The following is a 13,040-nucleotide window of genomic DNA, read 5'->3' as shown; positions in this document are numbered from 1 at the left end:
TAATAACTAGTTTTTTTAATTCTTATTGCTTAACGTATTACGTAATTAAGTAGCGGTGTAAGTTACGTATTAATTGTTTGGATTGCCGTTAATTAAGCCGAAAATCTAAAGATCTTTTTTATTAAAGCTTTTTTATTAATTAAAATATATTTTAATAAATTCTTTTTATAAAAAGAAAAGCGCGGACTTATAGACTTCGTTAAGATCAGTATTAAAGTAATTGCAATTATAAATCGCGAGACTAAACTTCTTGTTGTTTTTTTATTACTAAGCTGCTTAAGCGTAGTCGTTCGGCTATGAGCTTTTTTTTTTCGGCTAGTTACCGACTTATCTTTCCGTTTTTGTAATGAACTAGTAGTCGAAACGAGAAGTGGCCGGTTTATTATTACGTTTCGTAAGTAGTTTAGCGAATTGAGAAAAGGTATAGTTATTTTTAATCTTAATATAGCTATTAGCTTGCTCTTTACAATCGATATAAAAGAATAGTCGGGAAAAAAGAATCTAGTATAAAGTGCTAGTTTTGTCTATTAAGTAATACAGTTAATAATACTTGAAATTCATCGTTAGCAAAGTCAAGTAACTCGTTATTTCGTCGATAGTAGCATTTAATTGTAGTTTTCTTAAGTCCGAGATCATCTATCAATCTAGTTTAATAGCGTTGCCGATTTCGTCGGCACCGATAAAAGGGCCTTATAAGAAAAGGTCGCAAAGCAAGAACTAAAGTCTTCGTTTTCTTTATTATAAATTATATTTCCGAGAATAAGCGTTTTTTCGAGCTTTTTTAACGAGTGCTAAGCTATTAGCTTTAATGATTTTCGTACGAGCTTTAATGCGAGTGCGAAGCTTTTTATCGGTCTTAATTTCGGAAAAAAAAAAGATTATCGCGGTTAAATCTAAAAGAGTTTAAGTCGTTAAGACGTATAATTCGCTTAGCGATCTTTTTTATTCGTAATATAATTTAAAGAAAGTAAAGTGATAAAGTATATAATTAAAAAAAGAAATAAATTATAATTAGTTTTTTATATTTTATTAATCGCAAAGATCTTAAAAGAAAAAGGATTTTATAAGTCTATAAGAATATTAGTTTAAATTTGCGCCGCTACGGTCAAATCTTTTAAAGCTTTAATAATTAAATAAAGTGATTAAAAAGAATCGATCTTTATCGTTTAAAACTATTTTTAATTAAAAAAAAGCTAAGTTGAATAAGTCGATAATAAAAGTGCTTTAATTACGTAATATCAAACTTTTAGTACTTTAATCGCTTTTTTAAACTCTTTAAACTATCGCTTAGCTAATAGCTTAATTAAATCGTCGGCGATTTGATTTGCAATAGCGATTTATTTCAAATCTATTAAGCTATTTCGTACGGCTTTTTAAATAAACATATAACGAAAGTAAATATACTTAATTCGATAGTAAAATTAAATGTTCTTAGCTAATGCGAACGCTTTTTAGTTATCGTAATAAATCAAGATTAAAACCGTCTTTTCTTACGAAAGTATTTCGATTAAGAAGCGCTAGAACTAAATTGCTTTTTTAATAGCTTTTGTCTCGGCTATTAGTTCGGATTCGCACGAAAATAAAGCAACGGTAAATTGCTATTTCGAAAACTAATTGATTGCTCCGCTTCCGACGTTAAAAACAAAGCTTTTTATAAATTTGCGTATTAATTAACAACTACTTTAATCTGCGTTAAAGAAGCCGATTAAATCGCTTAAGTCTTTTCGATAAACGAATTCGTAGCGAAGAGTTTCTTTTAAGTAACGAACGATGCGTTTCGCTGCTTTTATATGTTTTATAATTAGATTTAAAGCAAAACGATTAATTATAAAGATTAAAAAAATAATGTCGAGCTTAAAACTTAATATAGCGTATATAAGCGAACCGATAAATCGCTAGTATTCGTAACGAAGCTCGAAAAAAGCTTAATACTTTAATAAAAGTAAGATTAAGACTTTAAAGAAAACTTTTATCGGTGTATTATAAATATTGCAATCTTTTATTCCGAAGTCTTAAAAAATCTTTTCGATATAAGCTCGTTATCCGAAATTAAGCGTTCGATTAGCGCGATTTCGAATGATTATTATGCTTAAGTAATAAGCTACGAGTTTGAAATCAATTATTTGAAAACGTTAAGATAAAGTAGCTTTAAGTCTATTAACTTTAGCGCGATTACGGCCGGAGATAAATAAGTTATCGACGTAAATAGCGATAATAATTCTTTTTTTATAAAAAACGCTTGCGTCGGTGCCGAAAGGTTTAAATCTTATTTCGATAAAGAATTCGAACAAAGTATTATATTAAACGCGAAAAGCTTATTTAAGTCCGTAAAATACGCAATTTAATTTGCAAACCTTTTTAGTTTTATTTTCGAGCTCGATAAGTTGTTTTACGTAAACAAATTCGGCAACTTTCTTATATAAGAACGCGGTTTTAACGTCTATCTAATTAATCTTTTAATTTAAAGCAACGACGATAACGAAAATCATTTTATAATTTATAAGCTTAACGACTATAGCAAAAGTTTCGATATAATTAATGCTTTTTTTTTATTAATTTCTTTTAACGACTTAGCGTGCTTTCTAACGGATTATAAGGCCGTTAAGTCTTCGCTTATATTTATATACTTATCGACCGAAAAGGACGCGCTAAGTCGTAAGTAAGTCGATAAAGTCTTAAGTATTATTTTCGTAAAATGATTTTTATTTTTCGGTTATAGCTTTTAACTAAGCCGTTCGATTACTATCGGCTATAGCTTGTTTAAAAGTCTTCGGTTCGAAAGGTTTAAAAAAGTTAGCTTCGAAGAGAGTGATTTTTATTATAAAATCGAATAAAGCTTAAATATTAAAGCTATCTTTATCTTTAGCATACTTAACTTTAAGTTTCTTTTTCGGTTTTAAGGTCTGCTTTACTAAAAGTGCTATAAAAGCGATTAAATCAAATGAATCAAAGTCTCGGTAAAGCTTAAAGTAAAGTTTAAAAAAAGTTAGCGAAAGAAAAAGAGTTCGAAAAGTAGAATCGAATATACTTTTAAAAGACGAAGAAAAAAAGAGAAGAGTCGAAAAATAATAAAAGCGATCAAAAGTATCGAAGATATAAAGGTTTTTTTAAAAAGATAAAAATCGAAGATTTTAAGCAATAAGCTCTCGAGCTAAATAGTCTTCGTTCTTAATAGTAAGCGAAAAGCGTAAGCATTTTAGCCTTATCTTAAGCGAACTTTCGGTCTTGCGCTTTAAAAGCGTTAAAAAGTAAGAATTAAAAAAGTAAAAAGCGGAGTTAAAGTACGAGAAAGTAAATAATCTTTTTATAAAATCTATTTATTCGAAAGCGGCAAAAGCTAAAAGCTGCTTAATTATATACGCGCTATATGCTTTTTTAATAAGACTGTCGTTCGTTAAAATACGATAAATATAATCACTTTCGTACTTAATTAGCTTTTTATAAAAGATCCGTTTAATATACGGTTTTGTTTTTTTAATTTTGCTTTTGAGAAATTAAGCTTTAAAACCGATAATACGTAAGTGCGAAACGAACGGTTTGCATAAGTTCGTAGCTTTAAAAAAGGTTATGCTAATAAAGCTATAAAAGCAACGAAAGTAAAGATAAACGGCAATGCGGAGTAATTCCGGCTATTATTTCGTATCGAACTTAAAACTTTATAAAAGCGTTTTTATAATATCTTAAAATGTTCGTCCGATCTTTTTAATAGCGTTATTTATTTATAAATTATACGGAATAGCAAGTTTAAATCGAACGCTTATCTCGGCTAAGTGTTTTTAAAAACGTTAAGAAACGTATTCGCTTTCGTTATCGGTGCGAAAACGCATAATCTTTATTCGACGAAAAGCTTAAAAAAGTTTAAATTTATTTAATACTTTAAACTTATACTTTATATTATAGCATTCGACCTTTTTTGTTTTATCGTAATAAAAGTAAATAAAATAAATCGAACCGTCGTACCTTTTGCGAAAAAGTTTAATAGTATTTATATAAATAAGCTCGTCGAGAAATCGTTTTAAATTAATGTATCTTTTATATGCTTTCTTAATCATTCGACTATCGAAGCAACTTTCGCAAGCGCATAAAAGAAAAAGTATACGTAAGTCTATATCTTTTAATAGTTTTTGCATTTTTAATAAGTTTTCTTATCTAAAATATTTAAAACGCTTATATTAAATAGCTTAAGCTTTTTTAATAAAAAAAGCGGTTAAAGCTCGATATTAAAATCGTTATTAAAAAGGATCTAAAGTATCGAAAGTTAAAGCTAATTAAGAAAAGTAAGCGTAGCGTCGTTAATTAAAGTCGAAAGCTTTATATATATAACTTAAGCGAAGAACTCGATTTATAAGCTAGCGCAGATCGATATTAAAGCAAAACAAGTCTTAAGCGATTCGAGCGATGAAAATTAAAGTGTTTTTGCTTAATAAAAAAAGCAAAGCACTTTTTTCGCTTCAAGTTATACTTATACTTTTTCGAATAAAATTTAAAAAAAAAAAAGTTAATATTAAAGTTTAAATAATAAATAACGTTATATAAACGAATTTAACCGAAGCTGCCGTCGACCGTTTTAACGAGCAAAGCAATTGTGCTTTTTCTTTAAAGTAAAAGTAAATGACCTTTTATTTTAAAGACGGTAATTGCTTCGCTTAAATCGAATAAAAAGATGTTTTCGAAAAACTTTTAACGATAAAACATATGCTTAATATAGTTATTATCAAAGATAAAAGTGTTTTCGAATATATTTAAAAACTAAAAGGCGAAAGCGTGCAAGGTTTCTTAAGAAAATTAAAAAGAAGAGTCTTTAAAAAAAGCTTTAATAAAAGGTGCGGCATATTAAGATAAAAAAGAAGAAAGATAAAAGAACATTACTACGGCGGTAAGCCGTCGTATTTTTTAAAAAGTAAAAAAAAAAAGTAAATAATAAAGTAAAAAGATAAAGATTATAAAAAGAATAAAAATTATTTAGTACTTAAAAGTAAAAGTAATATTCGATAATAAAGTCCGGAGCTTTCGAAAACGCTGCTTTAATTGAAAATTGCGGAAAAGGTTAAATCGAAGAAAAAAATAATGCTTTTAAATTAGTTTTAATTAAAGTAATTTACTTCGAGCAAATTTTAATTGCTAATTTATATTAAAATCTCGAACGTCGAAAACAAGTTGAAAAGTCTTATTAGCGCAACTACGAATCGATAGCATAAATAAAATAACGGAAAAAGTTTTTTCGAAAGAGTCGGTATTTTTAATTGTCTTTAATTTAGCTTGCTTAACAGCTTTGTCTTTACGCTTTTTTTCGATCCGTTTATTAAAAGTAGCTTTTAGATAAAAGTAAGCTATTACGCATTCTAGCTTAAAGTAATAAAGCTTTTTACAATAATTATAAATTATAATAGATTTATCTCTTTTTATAAATTTGCTAAGTTTTTCGTATGCGAAAAAAGCTTTGCTCGAAGAGTGCTATATCAACTGCTTTTCTTTGCGAATAGCGGTTATAAAGTCGACGAAAGCAGTTTTAGATTTATCGCCGTCGATATAATCGTTATTCGAGACTCAATTAGATTTAAAGTTTTTATACGAAGATAATAATTAATTAAAATAAACTTTAATTATTTATAAAGCGAAAAGTTAAGTATTACCGCCGAAAAGCTTAAGTTATTCGTTTAAGCGTATAAATTCGTTATTAAAAAAAGTAACGTCGTCGAATTCGTTAATACGAAAAGCGAGTAACGCGGATTAAAAACGGTAAAACGTCGCGACGCTTTTAAGTCGAAATCGTTTTTTAAATCTATTAATAATAGCTTTTTAAGATCGTGCTTTTTAAAGTCTCCGACGATTATAAAGCTTATTCTTTTTCTTTTAACGAAGTCTGCGGCGGTTAACTCGAATCTATTGCGGATAAAAAAGCAGCTTTAAGTTTAAAGCTCGTTTTACGCGTCGAGTCTTTTTTTAAACGCAAACTCCGTTTCGCTTAAAAAGCGAGTTAGTCGGACTTTTATACTTTTAAAGATTTTTTTATAAAAGTAGTTTTTATTAATAAAAGCGAAATCGATACGTTAAAGAAACTCGACTTAGTTTTCTTCGTCGAAAAACGGAATAGCGAAAAGAGCGAAGAAAAAAGTACATTAAGTATTTATAGCTATTTTTAAAAATCAAAGTCTTAATAAGCTTAATAGAATCTTTAACGTTAGCTAATAATGCTGAAGTGATATTTATCGAAGTATTTTTATAAATAGCGAAAAGGTTTTTTAACTCGGAAACCGAAGAGTAAAGTAAGTGAAAGAAAATAAAAGAGCTTGTCGTCCGAGGCCGATAAAAAAGAAGTGTTTAAGTTTGATTCGGTATTAAAAAGTTAAAAATCAAGATTAAAGTTACGATCTTTAATAAAGTCGAAAGATTAAAAAAAGGTATTAATAAGTGTTTGTATATAATTTATAAAAAGATTAAAGCGGTAAAAGAGAGTAGAATTAAAAGGTTGAAAGATCTTGCGAGTTTTCGTATTCTTTAATAATACGAAAGTATCGTTTATAAGAAAAGCTTTTTTTAAAGTCTTTCGAAGTTCTTAATTAATTAAGCTATCTATAGCGTTTTAATCTATAATTAGTTTGCGATAAGATAAGTAAAGTTGAGAATAAAATAAAAAATTTATTAAAGTTGTCCGAGTTTTATTTTATCGTAAAAGCTAAAGCGCGCTAACGTAATACGGCTAAGTCGTTTAAAACATAATAGTCTCGGTAAAAGAGTTTTCGGTTAATACTAAATATAAATAAAGTATATATGCAAAGTAGATTTATAAAAAGTTAAATCTCGAAAGATTAAAGTTTATTTTAACGTATTCCGTCGAAAAATCTATAAATATATATAATATATATAGACTTTAAAGAAATACTATTATTCGAAATGAGTTATTATTAAAGTGTTTTTAAAAACAAAAGGTCGTATGTTTTTAAAAAAAGATATAAAAAGTTAGCGATAAACGCAAGTAATAAAGAAAAAGAGTTGTGTATATCGCTAGAAAATAGTTTTAAAAAAGAATATCGTGTTCCGTTTTGTTTTGATTTTGTTTTTACGAAAAGTTCGATATTAAAGAAATCGCAAAGAGTATTAATTGTAGTATTTCGGCGCTAAAAAAGTCGCAGCGGAAGCTTATAACTTATTAAACGGTAATATAAAAAGAAAAATAAGTAAAAAGATTCTTGATTATTCTTTAATAAATTTAAAGAGTAGCCTTCTACTTATACATCTAAAGAAGTCTTAACACGTGATAAGTCTATCACCTGATCATATCCGACAGTATTGCCGTTTATCTTTACTTTCGTCGCTTTTATAGCTTTATTAACATAACCTTTTTTAAAGCTACGAACTTACACAAACCGCTCGTTTCGCATTTACGCATTATCGGCTTTAAAGCTTAATTTCTCGAAAGCAAAATTAAAAAAACAAAACCGTATATTAAATAAGTCTTTTATAAAAAGTTAATTAAATACGAAAGTGATTACATTTATCGTATTTTAACGAACGACGGTCTTATTAAAAAGGCATATAGCGCGTATATAATTGAACAGCTTTTAGCTTTTATTGCTTTCGAATAAACAGATTCTATAAAAAGATCACTTATCTTTTCGCACTTTAATTCCGCTTTTTACTTTTTTGATTTTTACTTTTTAACGCTTTTAAAGCGCAAGACCGAAAGTTCGCTTAAGATAAAGTTAAAATGCTTACGCTTTTCGCTTATCGCTAAGAACGAAAACTATTTAACTCGAAGGTTTATTGCTTAAGATCTCCGACCTTTATTTTTTTAAAAAAACTTTTATGTCTTCGATACTTTTAATCGCTTTTATTATCTTTCGACTTTTTCTTTTTTCTTTTCGTCTTTCGAAAGTACATTCGATTTTACTTTTCGAACTTTTTCTTTTTCGCTAATTCTTTTTGAACTTTACTTTAAGCTTTATTAAGATTTTGACTTATTTGACTTAATCGCTTTTATAACACTTTTAGTAAAGCAGACTTTAGAATCGAAGAAAAAACTTAAAGTCAAGCACTTTAAAGATAAAAATAATTTTAATATTCAAGCTTTACTCGATCTTATAGCAAAAATCATTTTTTTCGAAGCTAATTCTTTTAAACTTTTCGAACCGAAGACTTATAAACAAGCTATAACCGATAATAATCGAACGGCTTAGCTAGAAGCTATAGCCGAAAAACAAAAATCACTTTACGAGAATAATACTTAAGATTTTATTAATTTACTTACGATTTAGCGCGTCTTTTTTAATCGATAAGTATATAAATACAAGCGAAGACTTAACGGCTTTATAATCCGTTAAAAAGCACGCTAAGTAGTTAAAAGAAATCAATAAAAAGAAAGCATTGATTATATCGAGACTTTTGCTACGGTCGTTAAGTTTATAAGTTATAAAATGATTTTCGCTATCGCTATTGCTTTAAATTAAAAAATCGATTAAATAAACGTTAAAACCGCGTTTTTATATAAGAAAGTTGCCGAATCCGTTTACGTAAAACAACTTATCGAGCTTAAAGACGGAATTAAAAAGGTTTGCAAACTAAACCGCGCATTTTACGGACTTAAACAAGCTTTTTGCGTTTAGTATAATACTTTATTCGAATTCTTTATTAAAATAAAATTTAAACTTTTCGATATTAACGCAAGCGTTTTTTATAAAGAAAAAGTTATTATCGCTATTTACGTCGATAACTTACTTATCTTTAATCGTAATCGCGCTAAAGTCAATAGACTTAAAGCTACTTTGTTTTAACGTTTTTAAATAATTGATCTCGGACTAGTAGCTTATTATTTAAGTATAATAATCACTCGAAATCGCGTTAATCGAACGCTTAATCTCGGATAACAAGCTTATATCGAAAAGATTATTTAAGACTTCGAGATAAAAGATTGCAATACTTACGGTATATTAATAAAGGTTTCTTTTAAAGTCTTAATCTTACTTTTATTAAAGTATTAAGCCTTTTTCGAGCTTCGTTACGAATATTAACGACTTATCTGTTCGCTTATATACGCTATACTAGGTTTTAAGCTCGATATTGCTTTCTTAATCTTTATAGTTAATCGTTTTGCTTTAAATTTAATTATAAAATATATAAAAGCAGCGAAACGCATCGTTCGCTACTTAAAAAAAACTACTCGCTACGAACTCGTTTATCGAAAAGACTTAAGCGATTTAATCGGCTTTTTTAATACGAATTAAAGTAATTGTTAATTAACACGCAAATCTATAAAAAGCTTTGTTTTTAACGTCGGAAGCGAAGCAATTAACTAGTCTTCGAAACAGTAACTTATTGTTGCTTTATTTTCGTACGAATCCGAATTGATAGCCGAGACGGAAGCCGTTAAAAAAGCAATTTAGCTTTAACGCTTTTTAATCGAAATATTTTCGTAAGAAAAGACGGTTTTAATCTTAATCTATTACGATAATTAAAAAGCGATCGCATTAATTAAAAACACTTAATTTTATTATCGAACTAAGCATATCTACTTTCGTTATATATTTATTTAAAAGGCCGTACGAAATAGCTTAATAGATTTGAAATAAGTCGCTATTGCAAATCAAGTCGCCGACGGTTTAATTAAGCTATTAGCTAAGCGACAGTTTAAAGAGTTTAAAAAAGCGATTAAAATGCTAAAAGTTTAATATTACGTGATTAAAATACTTTTATTACCGATTTATTTAACTTAACTTTTTTTAATTAAAAGTAGTTTTAGACGATAAAGATCGATTCTTTTTAATTACTTTATTTAACTATTAAAGTTTTAAAAGATTTGATTATAACGGCGCAAACTTAGATTAATATTCTTATAGACTTATAAAATCCTTTTTCTTTTAAGATCTTTACGATCGATAAAATATAAAAGACTAATTATAATCTACTTTTCTTTTTAATTATATACTTTATTATTTTAATTTTTTTAAATTATGCTTCGATTAAAAAAGATCGCTAAGCGAACTGTACGTCTTAGCGACTCAGACTCTTTTAAATCCGATTGCGATGATCTCTTTTTTTTTCGAAATTAAAATCGATAAAAAGCTTCGCACTCGTATTAAAGCTCGTACGAAAATTATTAAAGCTAATAGCTTAGCATTTGTTAAAAAAGCTCGAAAAGACGCTTGCTTTCGGAAACATAATTTATAATAAAGAAAACGAAGACTTTAGTTCTTGCTTTACGACTTCATTTTATAAAGCCTTTTTATTAGTGCCGACGAAGTCGGCAACGTTATTAAGCTAGATTAGCAAATGACCTCGGACTTAAAAGAATTATAATCAGATATTATTATCGACGAGATAGCGAGTTATTTAACTTTGCTAACGATGAATTTCGAGTATTATTAATTGTATTACTTAATAAATAAAACTAACATTTTATACTAGATTCTTTTTTCTCGATTATTCTTTTACATCGATTGCAAAGAGCAAGCTAATAGCTATATTAAGATTAAAGCTAATTACATTTTTTTTTAATTCGCTAAACTGTTTATAAAACGTAATAACAAACCGGCTATTTTTCGTTTCAGCTAATTTATTATAAAGACGGAAAAATAAGTTAATAACTAGCCGAAAAGAAAAGGCTTATAACCGAACGATTACGCTTAAGCAGCTTAGCAATAGAAAAACGGTAAGAAGTTTAATCTCGCGATTTATAATTATAATTACTTTAATACCGATTTTAACGAAGTTTATAAGTCCGCGCTTTTCTTTTTATAAAGAGAATTTATTAAAATATATCTTAACTAATAAAAAGGCTTTAATAAAGAAGATCTTTAGATTTTCGATTTAATTAACGGCAATTCAAATAATTAATGCGTAACTTACACCGTTATTTAACTACGTGATACGTTAAGCAATAAGAATTAGAAAAACTAGCTATTATCGGAAAACGAGCTTAAATAAAAAAGATTAAAGAAAATCAATTAATCTAATTTAAGACGGAAAATATAAACAAAAGCTGCTTTAATCTTACGTTAAGAATTCTTATCGAAAATTAAGACTCGATCCTTTTAAGCTTTATCGCGCAGATCTTTTATTTCTCGTAGGCTGTTCCATGGGGTGGGGGCCCCATAGGGTTTTCCTCCCCATTCCCCCTATAAGGTCTTGGCCGATAAAGGACTTTTTTTTTAAACCTTATAAAAAGGATTTTTTTAAGTCAAATTCTTTACGAAGGATAAGGAAACCTTATAGGTTTAAAGTAAGACAGCTAAAAATAATATATGTAAGGCCGTTAAAAATAAAACAAATTTACGAATATTTATTAATTTTATTTAATTATTATATTTATTTATTATATTTATTAATCATATATATTATACTTTACAATTATATTGCATTATATTATAATAAATTAAAATTATTAAATAAAACTTCCAATCATAATTTCTTGCAATTTCTTAACTAACGCTATATCTTTGTTTTAAATCGTTACTTTTTTAACGTGAATAGCACATAAGTTCGTTATTAAAAGTAATTAGTAAATCGATTAATAAATCGATTAGTAAATCGATTAGTAAATAAATATATAAGTACTTACTTTCAAACTTTCTTACGAAGAATGCTTTTAAAGCTTCTTATAAACATTTTAAAGCACCGCTTTGAAATTTAAAGTTTTGTTTAAAATCGTAAGTGATCTTTCGAATAAAACGCTAGAAAAGAGTCTTTTTAATAAAAAGCTCGATGCTTTTTTAATATCGTCGGATCTTTTTTAACGTAATAGCTATATAAATTAATAATTGTACTTAAAAATCAATTTATTAATTAATTAAACTTACTTCTTAGCTTGTAACGACAGCGCTTTCGTTAGCTTAGATTTTTTTTTTTCGTAATAATTATAGACTTTTTAAGATACTTGCCTTTTTTAGATTTTTAACGAAAAGAAATTTAAGCTATCGAAAGTGATTTGCTAGCTAATAGAACGGAGCGAGCAGCTTTAGCCGTCGAGAATGATTTTTTAGCTCTTTTGTATTAAAAGAAAAGAATATCATTTTCACTTAAGTTTTCTTTATTATTGCTTTGCTCTTTTTTATTTGTATTATTATAAAGCATCGTCTTCGTCGCGGTTTTTATAATTATAATTAAGCCCGGGATAGTGAAAGACTTTTTAAAAGCTTTTTATACGAAAGCTTTTTTAATGCGATTGCTAGTAAAAGCAAAAGAAAGTTTAGCAGCTGCAAAAGAATTGTTTCTAGCACTTAAGTCGTAAAACGGATCTTCGTTTTAAAGCTAAGCTAATATACTCGTTTAGCTCGTCGATTATTGTATTGCTTTTAAAATAGTTTTAAAATAATTAACGAACGAAAAAAAAAAGTTTAAAAAGATTAAACTTATTAAAAGCTATTAGTATTTATATTAGTATTATTAAGAACGATGCTTTTGTTTATTTCGGATTGAATAGCCGGAGTAAATCTGATTGCGTTTATTAAAGAAAAATTTAATTAATAAATATTTATTAATCATAAGTTAAAAACATTACCGAATCGAAGTTTAAAAAATAATAAGTGTTAATCTGTATTTGCGCGAAAGTTTATTAGTGTTTAAAAAGCGTCACTTAAAATAATAGAAATTAGCAATTATTAATTAATAAAGTAATTAATACTTATTAGTTTAACCTTAAGAAATTCGGCAAGAAAAAGACGAAAATAAATCGGTTCTTTATTATAAACTTGCAATACCGCGCGAAGTTTTAAGAATTTCTGTAAATGCTTATTAGTTATTTGCAATTGATTTACTAATTAATTTACTAATCAAATATTAACCGGATAGCTATCGAGTTATAATAGCGCGGCGCTTAGCAAAAGTAAAGTCAAGAATTTTTATAAATGCTTATTAGCTATTTGCAATTAATTTACTAATCAATTTACTAATCAAATATTAATCGGATAGCTATCGAGTTATAATAACGCGGCGCTTAATAAAAGTAAAGTCTAGCGCATCCGTAGCTAATTAAGCTTTGCTAAACTAAAGATAAAGATTTGCGCTAAGCAAAGTAATTGAAAAAGTATTAATAGTACTTCGATTAA

This window comes from Drepanopeziza brunnea (assembly GCF_022702325.1).
Source record: "Drepanopeziza brunnea f. sp. 'multigermtubi' strain 214-2 chromosome Unknown ctg8, whole genome shotgun sequence".
Classification (NCBI taxonomy): Eukaryota; Fungi; Ascomycota; class Leotiomycetes; order Helotiales; family Drepanopezizaceae; genus Drepanopeziza; species Drepanopeziza brunnea.
This window is presented reverse-complemented; position numbering follows the sequence as displayed.